We start from the raw sequence: 13,737 nt of genomic DNA, 5'->3' as shown, positions 1-13,737 counted from the left end.
TACACTTAGGACTTGGGGTGTAATTTTTCTAACTGCACTGTACTTCTGCCAGGAGTTCAGAACATCTTACAGTCATTCTAAACAGAAATAAATTGTGTTTGTTTATTTTACCCTGAACAGAAAGCACTTCAAAGAAAAATAAGCAAATGCAAAAACCACCTGCTTCTTCTGCCTCTGATGAAAACTTCCAAAGTCTGTCTCTGTGCTGAATGTGGGACTTTCCAAAGCCAATACTTAGATGGAAAATGATTCCTTCATTTTTTTAAATTCAGAGAAAAAATACTTTTTAAATTTACATAATAATTTTTAAACTGTCTCAAAAGCTTCTGCTAAATTATCTTAAATTACACAGTCAGAGAACACAATTCAATATCTGCTGTTACTGAGATGCAATTTACTATTCTAGAAGACAGACAAATGTCTGCTAGAATCATCTCTCTAACAACTGATGCTTTGTACAAATGAAATCCTAACAGAGACCCTTTTCATTGACCAGAGACATAAATTTTCATTTAGAAAGATCCTGTCAGAACCAGATTATCATGTTTTCATGATGCCTTGAAAGAATGTGAAGCTCTAACAAATGAATGCAAGATGGGGATAAAGTTGAGAAAATAGTAACAGTAAGATCTCTATTGCCAATCAAAGAGGATTAATTCGAAAGGTATCTGTTGGCTGCCTAAATCAAACTTTATTTAACATCAACCTTATTTGAAATCGTGGAGACCTCTAGTCCAAATGAAATTTAAGTCACAGAGTTTTCCAGTAATCTTTATACCAGCTATTCCAAAACTGCATTGTGATAATACACCTTGAAGAATGTGCTTAATCTGCGACTCAGAAGCAACCCTTATAAAATTAGTAATTTTATTTAATAGTAATTAAACACCTAAGCAATGTGCAAACTGATCCTGATCTGATTGTGTAAAAAATCAGAGGGAAGAATGCCTGACTCATATCTATTATACTCTCTTTATGTAGTGGGATTTGAGGATGAGATGGGGGTACACCAGATGAGTGGGAGGTTCAAGAATCTCAGCACAGAGATGACTGCCTCTGATGCTGTTGTAATAGTTTATGCATTCTCTACCCCACTTCTAGCATTTAATTTTTAAAATAATAATAATATATGTGTTAATAGCGTATGTTTAATGTGTGGAAACATTTAGCATAGCATATTATTTGTCAAAACAATAGTTTCTGAAAAACAATCAATAAACACCTTGTATTCAAATTCCTTTAGGTAGATAATCTATAGATTATGCATTTTGCGCTCAGAATCACGGTGAGCTCCTTGAGGCTATTATAATGTACACGAAATAAATAAAAGGCTTGTTAGCAACAATATACTGTTTCCTTCAAAGTGCTTGCAATATGTTTGACAGAAGCAGATCTTGTCAAAACATTATGTGTAATGGAATCCCCACATAGTGGGAGTATTTATAAGATACTAGCAACAGTTTTATTTCCAACACTAACATATTATCCACTACTGGTAGATTTTTCTGCATGTGTAATACATTTTTATCTTGAGCAGGAGTCTTTTTTAAATTCATAACTCACCACAGGATCCTCTGCCATGTAACTACCAGACTTCTTTACATCTAACCATCTGCTACCTTTGCAAAAGGACTATGCCAGGGGCGGAGATACTGAATAAATATGAGAATAATGTACTTTTCCAATCTCAAGTCTCAACTGTCATTAGTCCCCAGACCAGTGTTCAATGAAAATCCATGAGGCTCAGACCCAGGAAGGTATAATGGATTATTTCTATAATGACCAGAGAAATTATCTGTATATTTCACTGATATAAACAAAGCTTATCAATTGCTAGGATGGCATTGGTTTCTAAAATCATTTTAAGATGCACCCAAGGAATGTTACAGAAGTCTGTAAAGTTGCTCAGCGTTCTCCAACAGGTTGGCTGAAGTTTACATAGGATTATTATCTCTTTACGTAATAATAATCATGTTTTCTGGGGATGATGGGAACTCTAGACCAACACAGATGATGGGAATTGAGAAGGCAGTCAACACTTGGAGTAATATTTACATTAATGTCTAAGTAGAATTGTATTTATTATTACAAAGGTTATATGTTATAACTTTCCTTACTGAAACATTTCCCTGTTCCCAAGCTGGGATACATATGTTTGGGACCAAGAATCGGTATTTATCTTGCCGCCAATCATATTCAGTAATTCAATAAAGCAGGGTTTTTTCCAGGTCTTTTAAAAGAAAAGTGAAAAAAATGACCAAAGCAGACCTCCTACAAGCTTTAATAGCGTCCTCTAATTAAAAGACAAAGGAGCTGCATCCATTGCCTTTGCTGGCTTGGCTTTCTCTTTTCATATCTCCCCTGCTGACAAGTTTGCCTCCTTTTTTTTTTTTCTTTGCTCCTGAATCTTTCAATAAATAAATAAATAAATAACACAACAAGCTTGCTTATCTTAGTGTGGGGTTGTCATGGAAACCATATCCCCCAGTAAGATGCTCTGTCATAACATTTCAGCATTGTGTGGTTTAAAGACACAAGCTCCTTTTTTCCAGAGATTTGACAATCTGCCTCAGCCTAAAGTTCAGCCTGCGAAGACATGCGGGATAAGTGGGAGCCGCTGATGAATGGAAAGGAAAGGAGAAGGTGAGAAAAATCCAGGTACCATATTCTTTGAGGAAAGCAAATGCTACTTTTCTTATTCAGTATTTTCCACTCAAAACAGTGAAGTTATGGTCGCCCTCGACAGGAGGAAGAAAATAACAAGCATACTCCATGCCACAATAATATGAAATTTCATTTCATACTGTCCTGCTGAGAGAGTTCAAGTTTCTCAGCCTTTTGTGAATGAAGAAAAGGGAAAGGGAAAACAATATATAGCCATAATTAATCAAAAAAGAAATAGGTTTCCAAAAGTCTGCTCCTTAATTAGGAGTTGGGCTTCCAGGTTTTAAACAATTATGGATCCAGATGGAAGTTCTCTAGATTCCTGGAATGACAGAACGTGTTAGTTATTAATTAAACGCACAAGGCAATTAGTTTCGAACCTTTATGGCAAAACATCACTGCAGCTGGGCAACATTTTGAAGAGGAACACATTTGAAGGCATGGCTCAGCTCATATGTTAACAGATGATTATTAGTAACTGCCATATAATAAAGTCCTTGTTGCTTGGAAAGCATGTACTTTGCCAAGAAATATACTTGAGAAAGCTTACCCATCTGACAGGTTTCAAAGCAGCTTCATACTTGTTCTTCATATCATACATCAGGTTTTCCCCACCCATAGGAAAGTCCAAGTCCCTGCCCAACACTCACATGTCCATCACATGGCCCAATCAATGCACCGTCCCAACTGGAAATGCTTACCAGTCACACCACTCCAGGTGCAGGGCAAGATGTCATTGACTATCAGAGAAAGGAATGTTATTATGACTATATATCTCTCCTGTCCCATACAATCCCACCTCCAAGTTTCCCAGAGCACTAAATGTGGCAGGCCTGAAGATCCAGTGCAAAAGATGGCTTCCAGGCCTGACAAGAAGTTTATGTGGATTGCTTTATTTATTAAGGGTGGTTTAGCAATTTAAATCAAGTCTTAGAGTAACAAAGTCTCTTTGGCTTCCATATTTGTAGGCAAAGACTGGAAACTGGAATTCAGAGCTTGAGATCATGAATCAAAACATGCCACTGAGCCTTTTTTTCTTTTAACCACAATATGTTGAACAAGCAACAGTTCATACTATAACATTAGTGGCACACAAGTTGCCCAAGGTTGTACCAACAAAATTTTGTGGAAAACCACATTACAGCTATATGAATTTTGTTTCTTTTTCTTTTCCCCCCCAAAAGAATTAATTACCGGTATATGGTAGTAGATAAATGCTTCAGGCTACTGATAAGGATCACAATTATTTTTAGTAGCTTCACAAAATACCCGTTAGAGCAGGGGTGTGAAATTGGATTTCTTCGAAGCTGGATCAGTATTGTAGTTTTCCTCCGTGGGCCAGAAGGGGGGTGGGGAGTGGGGAGAGGAGATGGGATGGATGCCTCCTGCAGCACCCTGCTGACCAAAATGGGGTGTACGGAGACCCCGCGAGGCCCGTGTGGCTCATTTTCAGCCTGAACACCCTCCTGCAGCACTTTGCCAGCCAAAATGGGCCATGCGGAGGCCCCACGAGGCCCCCGCACGACTTGTTTTTGCTTGCAGAGAGCTGATGGAGCCCGGGGAGGCCAAAAATAAGCCATGAGGGAACTTTCCCCCCTCCCCAGCGGCCCATTTTGGCCAACAGAGGCACCACGGGCCAGTCCTATGATATTTCCAGGCCGGCCCTGCGGGCCAGTTTTAAGCACCCCATGGGCCACATCCGGGCCGCAGGTCTTGAGTTTGACATCCCTGCATTAGAGTGAGAATTCTGTAAGATGAAACTTAACAGGATCTTCTGGAAAACGTTTAAATAAATGGCAAGTCAGTGATTATTAACACTGCTCAGTGACAATTGGATATCATCAAGGTCCATTGAAACTACAATCCCATAGTTACAGTCATCATATACACCTAACATCTTGTCAGAAGCCACAGAAAATAGATGCAGCAATCAAGAGAAAGAAGAGGCAGACCTTGATATATGTTAGCTCACAGAAATAATATTGCTACACTTTTAATTGGATAATGGTGCAATTTTAACACACATGAATTTATAATAGAACATTATAAAGAATAATATTTAATAGCTGCTACCGCTGCCAAACTTCCTTTTTATACAGGCAAAGTCATAAAACTACTAATATAAATGAAAGCTACACTATACAACATCAAAAAGTATTAATATTGCAGCATATCGTTGCAAGAAAAATATATGAAAAATATCAGCACTGAGATAGTACTGATCTTCCACTAAGTTATATAATTTATAAGTATTTTTCCTCACTTCTTATGCTTTCAGATACATTGACCAAATATCAATTGAAAAGATGACAGACTTTAATAATGAACCGATCAAAGATCAATCACATGATTTCCCCAGATAGACCTGCAATGCATACAGATGCATTATCCAGGTAGGCAAAAGAATTGGTTCTTCAACTCCTATCTTGTTTGCATTCCACAAAGCAGTGAAAATAATTTAATTCTGGAAGGTAGAAGGAGACAATGGTAGGCCTGGGCTACTTTTGAAATTAACACCTGTAACTAATGTTTTATTTTTTTTTTAAATGCATAAAAACTTGAATCACAAGTTAGGCAGTAAATAAATGAAAAATGCTATTTGTCTATGGAGATTCTCAGTCATCCAGGTCATGGTTGTCCCAAAGGCGCTTTTTCAAGAGACAACTGGACTGTTTAGTTTTTCTTTGAAGACGTTTCACTTCTCATCCAAGAAGCTTCTTCAGCTCTGACTGGATGGTAGGGAATGGAAGGATTTATTTTTATTTAGGTATGAATACTTCCATTCACCACCATCCAAGCAGAGCTGAAGAAGCTTCTTGGATGAGAAGTAAAACGTCTTCAAAGAAAAACCAGAAAGTCCAGTTGCTTCTTGAAAAAGCACTTTTGGAAAAAAAAATATTACGATTCTATCCTTTGCTCTACATAAAAAGGCACAATACTTGATGAAAGAACTAATTAGAAAGTGCTATTTTAGTCAGATTGTGGTTGAATGTAGGTGAAGTAGCTCTGATAACTGCACAGATATGGCCACTTTGTTTTGTTTTTGTTAATATGGTAGCAGTTTGTCATTGCTTTCTTTCCATTCTAGCACGTGGTCCTGAGAAATCCTAATGATCTTCCCCTCTAAGTAACATCCAGAGCCAATTCTGCAAAGGGTTTCGTGGTTCTATCAAGGCCAACTAGGAACCTGCTTTGATAATAAGCAGCAGAATTAGTACTATAGAAATTAAACATAATATTCAGTTCCAATCATCCTTGGCTACTAAACAATTCCCTCTCTCTCCAAATCTGTAAATAAACATTCTTTTGAAACATTTTCAAAGAAATGGAACTCGAGAAGGAAGTATCTTTAGACAAGGGATGAATTACTGCACACTTAGCTCTATTCCTGAGCTTATGCCTCTTCTTCTAGTCCTTCGCATGTTAGAATCACTGACTTCAGAAACCTGAACTGGATCAGGATACTTTCAGAACTCTGGATGGCACAACTGTACATAAACATAGCCAAGCAGAGCTCATTTAAGTTGGATGGTAATTTCTAGCATGAAGTAATTTATTAAAAAAGTAGAATTGAGTCCTTTTCTGCCTTTCATTCCTGTCCCCCACCATATTCCTCACAGATGCTTTTCCTCTGTCTAAAGGGAAAGTTGCAGGGGGCTACTGGAAAATACTTAGGGATGTGGTGGCTCAGTGGCTAAGATGCTGAGCTTGTCGATTGAAAGGTCGGCAGTTCAGCGGTTCGAATCCCTAGTGCTGTGCTCCCGTTACTTGTCCCAGCTTCTGCCAACCTAGCAATTCGAAAGCACATAAAAAATGCAAGTAGAAAAAATAGGGACCACCTTTGGTGGGAAGGTAACAGCATTCCATGAGTCTTTGGCATTTAGTCATGCCGGCCACATGACCACAGAGATGTCTTCGGACAGCGCTGGCTCTTCAGCTTTGAAACGGAAATGAGCACCGCCCCCTGGAGTTGGGAACAACTAGCACATATGTGCAAGGGGAACCTTTACCTTTTACCTTTACTGGAAAACAATGGCAGTCCCACAGAAGAAGCTCAGTAGTTCTCTCTTCTCTTTTCACATTATTACATCTAGCTAAGCCCAGATTTGGCAAACTGCATCAAGCATACTTGACTGTCTTCCATGATGAAAGAAGCAGCATCTGTTTCTAATTCAACATGTACAGAAGTGATACTCATGTGATGCATCCTTGCAACCATGAAGTTCAGAGGCAATTCAAAAACAATGTCTGCAGACACCGAGACGCAGTTAATAAAAGCAAATCTTCTAAATGAAAGGTATCAATGTTCCATGCAATGTTAGCCTAGTCCTTTACCATTGAGAAATTAATCTCAAAACTTAAGAGGTAAGAACAACATGAATTTATAATAAAGTATAAAAACTTTACAAACAAATGTAACATATAAAATTCACCCATCCGAGGACCTTGACGATAGAGATTCACATTTATATTTATCATGTGCTTTATATTTGTATTTTGTTTAGAAAGATATTCTTATTAAAAATACATTTAAAGAACTAAAATGAAAACAAAATGATTACCAGCAAAACCAGCCAGCTTCATTTGTTCAAATAAAGAGCAGCTATTTATTTAACTTTTTAATATGTAGGGTTTTGTTTATTTAGGTAAGAGTCTTTCTGGAATCCTTTTGGCATCCCCAGCATTTTCAACTCAAAATCATCAACATCAAGCTTTATATGGACTACCTGATGCCTAAAGTAAACATTGGTACAGATGAAAGCTTAAAGAGCTTAGTAGACCTGGAGTGAGTGTGCTGGTCTTATTTATTTGGAAGCTTATTCTTGCTAATAGTTAATCTGGGGAGCAAATGCTCTCAAACTGTGAAATGAATTCACTGCAAAGTTTGGTACATCCTAGTGAGATAAATTGCTTACATAAGTCCAACTTAAAATGGCAAATAAAGTCTGCTTTTACCACTGAAAAATCCACACATGAAGATGAGCCTTTCTCACCATTAGCACAGGTCAGAGAGATGTTTTTAAAATCTTATGTCCCTTCCCCTAATTGTTATCTAAAAACTACAACATATCAACTTTAGTCCTTTTTTGAACTATTGAGACCCTTTAATATATATTTTTTTCTTCTGTTCAATCGTATCTGATTCTTGGAGACTACTTTGACAAGTGCCTGCCATGTTTTTGGGCAAGGTTTTTCAGAAATGGTTTGCTATTGCCTACTTCCTAGGACTGAGAGAAAGTGACTAGCCCAAGGCCACCCACCTGGCTTTGTGCCTAAACAGGAATAGAACTCACGGTCTCCCCATTTTTAGCACTCCCAGTACTGGGACTGAGTGACATCTGGAAAGGATAAATTTTCTAAAATAAATAAATAAAATAAAATACTTCGCTTTAATTCCATCTTCAATGGACCATTCTTTGTTGCACTGTATCAACTTCTAGACACTGTACTCATTAAAGCAGTCACTTTACCAGTTTTCTACCGTCTTCTGTATCCGAGTGGCGCATCTACAGAATACATATTTTGTTGAAGCAAAGCTGTTTGGGGATACAAAAAGAGCTTGCCAAGATGCTGCACTTTGGGGCATCCACAGAATACATATTTTGTTGAAGCAAAGCTGTTTGGGGAAACAAAAAGAGCTTGCCAAGATGCTGCACTTTGGGGCATCCTTGTTAAGATACCACGTTATTTCAGCAGGTCCAAGTTGAAATAACTCTACAAAAGTTGCTCTTTCACATGACCTTATTCTACTGTCAATTTCATTGTCCGAGTCCTCAAAACCAGTATGAGACTAGATTATACATATCTTCATTTCTGCTTACCTCAATGTATTGAGAAGTGGCAGACAATAACATGGATCAATCAGATGGATCAATCAGAACTCCTGCTAGTTGACTAATATAAAATATTGTATTTATTACTTGCCTTGCATTCAGGAAGTAAGGCAAGGTAATAGCTCCTGCCAATGGAGAAACAAGTTCAGCACTTCACAAGTATTGCAAAAGGAAATTCTACATTCACTGTCATTTTATGTGTATTGTAGCTGAGGTTAAAATAAATGAGAAAGTCTGCTGACATTGTAGGATTACAGAGATATACAGTAGATACAGAGTTACTTTTAAACTGATCTACAATCTGTACATGGAGGTACTGGGAGTTTGATAAGCATACTATTATTTATCAGAAAACATGGCGCATTCCATAAAATTTTAAAATAGGTTACTTGAGTTCTCTAATACAAGCATTAGATTTAGTGGTTCACAAATTAGCTAGAATTCTAACTTTGTACAATAATATTGTAAGTCTACATTTGTTTGAAAGGAGTCTGATTATATGATGTTATATTATATATCACCATTTCCCACCTTTTTTCTATCTTTTTTCCTAGTTCTTCTAGTGGCAGATCATTCCTTTACTAGATCTTTCAAATGCTTTTATTGGTTGACCCAAAAGATATGACAAATGCCTAAATTTCACACCTCCCAGACATCATATTTTTTATCATTATCTCTCTCAAGGAACTGTTAATTTTCCTTCTAATAATCTCTCAACAGCATTCTTCTCCAATACAGCATCATCCTTGGGTGTTTGACTATATCTCCCTTAATTCCCCAGTCAGAATGGCTATGACTAGGAATTTGAGCATTAGTATAGAAGGAAGATCATGAGAGCAAATGTTTATTAATTGAAAGCAAGGGCATTACAAAGCACTATTACATGGTTGAAAGGCTGAGAATTTAAAAAAAAAACAAGGAAAAAGGAATATAATATTGTGTAAGTGCTATAATATTATTGTAATATTGCTGCTTAAAAATATTTAATTATCCCACACAAGCTTTTGTACCAGAAATTTGCAAAGATATGCTTGCTGTCTAATTTGTTCAGCTTGTTCCAACATTTGATTTACTACTATTAGAAATTCTTTTCCCATTTACACTGCATTACTAAAAATCTGTTGTACAAAGAAAATTTAAAAATTTAAATTTTGTCTCTGTCTTGCCTCTGGTTCTTTTCTCTGAATAAGTGAACAATGAAGTTTCCTTAATAGTGGCTAAAAGTAATGTTTCCTGACAAACAAGATTAGGATTACAATCAAAATGTGTGTTTATACTGAAGGAGACAGTTGCCCTGTCTCAGAGTCACATGATCACCATCTGCAATCCTCCCAGCTGGTTTCTGACAAGTAATAGGGGAAGCCAAATTCACTTAACAGCCACAATATTCACTTAACAACTGTGGCTACAAAGGTCGTAAAATGGAACACCACTCACTCAGCAATTGTCTTGATTAGCAATGGAAATTTGGGGCTCAGTTGTAAGTCGAAGATTACCTATAATAGTAAACCCAACACCCACACTTAATCATCCATAAGAAAGAGTTCTGGAGAACTTAAAAGCTTGTTTGATATTTTGTAATATTTATAGTTCACATTACTTAATGAGAATCTTGGATATTTTTTTTTCTCATGGCCAAGCAATTCAATTTGCTTTTTGATTGATTGTGGTTTATCAAGTCATTACCAACTCTTAGCAACCACATAAATAGGTTAGATTATCCATGACAATTTGCTTTGGATATCAGTCAACAGAGAGTGGATTGTTTCTTTGTACTGGGCCGATTACTTTAGGTAAGAATTAATATTTCAATAGAACCAACTCATTAGGAACTATGAATCCTAGTTTCCCTCATTTTTGCACCCTTGCTTCATGTTCTAATCTAACCTGATTAGAACATTGATTAGCTTTTGAACAGTCACTGCTCTTAAAACTATTAAGTTTCTAAATCAACAGATTAAATGTTCTGCAATTCCCCTACAAACACATACATACTGAGTCACTCTCTATCTCTGAATGGTTGCTATCATGCAATCAGTTACATCTCTCAAAATATTCACCACTGAAAAACGATTCTAGTCAGATGAGACTGACTAGTGTAAAAGGCATCCTGTAGCTACAAAGTGGTCTGATAACAAAGATTAAACTATATCATTTCTGCCAAGGACTCAGAAGAGCTTAGACAAAGAAGAATGCCTCTTTCATTTAGCCAAACAAACCTTCTGCCTCTTGGTGATAACTTGAATCTTTCCTTTTTTTTTTTTTTCTTCCTTGGGAGAAGGAATTTTCAAACTTCTCTATCTCCTCCTTGTTCTGTTTGTGCACTAGAGGGAGGGGGAAAAAAAGGAAAGATAAGTGAGTAAATAAATTCCAAAGCTTTAGTCAACTGCTCCAAATGGACATTTTCTTTGTCACTGTGAACTTCAATCATGATGACTTTTGGAAAGCTTTACAGACAGTTATTCTGCTCAACTCCCGTCTACAAAACAGTTAGCCTCCCTGCTTCTGAAACAACCCCCCCCCCCACTCCCTGCAATTTTTCAGGGTTGTTAAAATATTACTCTGCCAGAACATTTGGGAGACATGAAGATCTGCTCTAACCCTGGTAGATGGCTCAGTTAATCCTTTCCCTTCTCTTTTACAGTTAGAACTTAAACTAGTGATGGCTAACCTTTTTGTCGTCGTGTGTCGGTACTCATAATGCTATGCATGCGTGACACACCCCTATGCCCTGCCCCCTGCACATGCAAGTGCGACCCCCCCCCACGCATGCACACGCATCTCCTGCATGCGCAGCAGAGACCCGAAAATCAGCTGGCTGGTGGGAGGCACGCATACATGCTTGGTGGAGCTGAGCTGGGCAATGGCTCGCATGCCCACCAAGAGGGCTCCGTGTGCCAGCTGTGGCACGTGTACCATAGGTTCGCCATCACGACCCTAGACTGTTTCAAAGCTTTTATTAAGATTTTATTAAGCATCACTTAAAGCTTGTGACAATAAAGTGGCATAAAATATCAGCAAATGAATATATCTGGTATAATCCACACACTCCATTGTATAGGCATCCTTGCCTTTCAAATCTTAACAATTTTAATCATTTACTATAAAGATATTAAACAACAGTCCTTCCTACCCATCCACTTTTTAGATTCCATTACTCTATTACTCTATTACAATGCATCATGTTTGGCCAAACTACAATCTTCTTATACATTGTTTTGATCGCCACTTTTAGTTTTCTAAAAAAACAAAACAAAACATATGAGGCTGTACTGGAATTTTAATTTTGTTCAGTATAAAATTCTTTATTTAATTTCTATGGCTGTTCATGTGAACCAAGTGACTTTGGGTGGCTTACAGTTCTAAAACAATAAAATACTTCAAAACAATAAAAAAACACACACACACACACACCAAATTGTTTTTAGTAGCCGAGATAATTAATGAATTAATAGTAGAACCAAGAAGTGGGGCCCTTAATACATTTGAGGCCCCAGGCCTGGCTATACAGTCAGGTTTTTAAAGCATTATGAAAGGCCAACAAGGTTGGGGCCATTCTAATCTCAAAGGGCAGAATATTCCATAGGTCAGGGGCTACAGTGGAGAAGGCTTATCAGTGATTCGACACTGTTTGACTAATGCCAAACAAAGAAGAGGGGCTCAACTTATTTTCCAAAGCACCAGAAGGCAAGAGAAGAAACAGTGAATGGAAACTAATCAAGGAGAGAAGCAACCTGGAATTAAGGAAAAACATCCTAACAGTGAGAAAGTTAACCATTGGAACAGCTTGTTTTCAGAAGTTGTGGATGCTTTAACACTGAGGGTTTTTAAGAAAAGACTGGACAACTACTTGCCGAAATTGTCAAGTAGGGTGTCCTGCTTGAGCAGGAGATTGGACTAGATGATCTCCAAAGTCCCTTCCAGCTCTATTCTGATGGATTAGTGTGGGATTTCCAACATACTCAATCTGTTGGACCAAATTGGATGAGTAGAGTCTCTTGGAAAAAGGAAGCCCCTCAGGTAACCCAGTAACCCAGTCCCAACCCATATAGGACTTTAAAGGTGACAATTGCACCTAGAATTCCACTGGTGGCCAATGCAGCTCATGTAATATTGGTGCTACTAATGCCATGGATCCAATACCATTTACTATTCATGCAGTCACATACTGGACCAGTTGAAATTTTCAAGTGTTCTTCAAGGGCAGCCCCATGTAGAGCACATTGCAGTAATCTTTAGGGCTGTGTTTTTTTTTTAAATTTATCAATTGAATACATGAAGTCCTGATACTGAAGAAAATACCTATTTCAAAACTTAAGTACCTCTCTATTTTACATGTATCTTTTCCAGCTTACTCTGAAACGTCTCTGAAATTGCTTTACTTCCATCAAGATAAAAATAAAAATCCATGCTTCTTTCTTTTCTTAATACTTCAAGCAAGACAGAAACCTAATGCATTTGATTCTTAGTGTAAAGACTACTGGAATAATCACATTTTTTCCCTGCCCACCCATAACTAGTCCTCTTTTATTGCCATTCCTCCTTTGTCTATTTCAATTGCAACTCTTTTTTAGACCTGGTCCACATATCCAGCTTAGCCATGATTTACTTAATCATATTGAATAATGCACAGTTGGCTGATTTTCATTATATCACATTTGGTTATAAATGTTGACTGACAAATTAAAATTACTTGACTTACACAAAAGGCAAATAAATGATATTGCCTGTGAACTCATTTGTGATTTCTTGCCATCCTTCAATTTTTTGTAAAACATAATCCACACAAGAACATAAGAAACCTCTGTATATACCAGGGGTCACCAACCTTTCGGACATCAGGGACCACTAAATTCATAATTGTAAATCCTGTGGACCACTAATATGATTTTTTAAAAAGATAGTATTTAGTGCAATATAAAAAACGCAAATAATTTTTCTGGAGACCACCAAAATTTTCTCACAGACCACCAGTTGGTGACCACTGGTATATACAGTGTGACTGTGACCATAGGTTCAGATAGCCCAGTAATGTCCAGGACAATAATCTATATCTTTAGGAAAAAGTTGTTCAACTCTACCTACAGACATTGGGGATGGACTTCTTGCATTTCAAGTGCATGCTCTATAATAAAACATGCCAGCATCCTGAGTGCTAAACAATAAGCTGCACTTACTTTTTCTACTAGATCTTGAAGTAAGGATTTATCACAACTGTTCTTTGAAAGCACCTTGATTT

At 37.4% G+C, this 13,737-nt stretch overlaps 1 protein-coding gene across 3 annotated transcripts in view; it reads right to left on the bottom strand.

The window, feature by feature from the left end:
- The window catches only part of TSPAN18 (tetraspanin 18), a 208,354-nt gene that overhangs the window by 135,863 nt on the left and 58,754 nt on the right, over positions 1–13,737 (bottom strand). For 2 of the 3 annotated variants that reach the window (XM_070936110.1, XM_070936123.1), the window contains exon 2: positions 10,718–10,822. The exons of the other annotated variant lie outside the window; for it this stretch is intronic. The gene's annotated coding sequence lies outside the window, so the exon portion shown is untranslated. The remainder of the gene's footprint in view (positions 1–10,717; positions 10,823–13,737) is intronic. 3 annotated transcript variants of the gene reach the window in all.

The sequence above is a fragment of the Pituophis catenifer genome, unplaced genomic scaffold (genome assembly GCF_029215685.1).
Source record: "Pituophis catenifer annectens isolate HBS135680 unplaced genomic scaffold, rPitCat1.0.hap2 SCAF_1, whole genome shotgun sequence".
NCBI classification, from domain to species: Eukaryota; Metazoa; Chordata; class Lepidosauria; order Squamata; family Colubridae; genus Pituophis; species Pituophis catenifer.
Note: the sequence above shows the minus strand (reverse complement) of the source record. Positions and strands in the feature narration are given on the sequence as shown.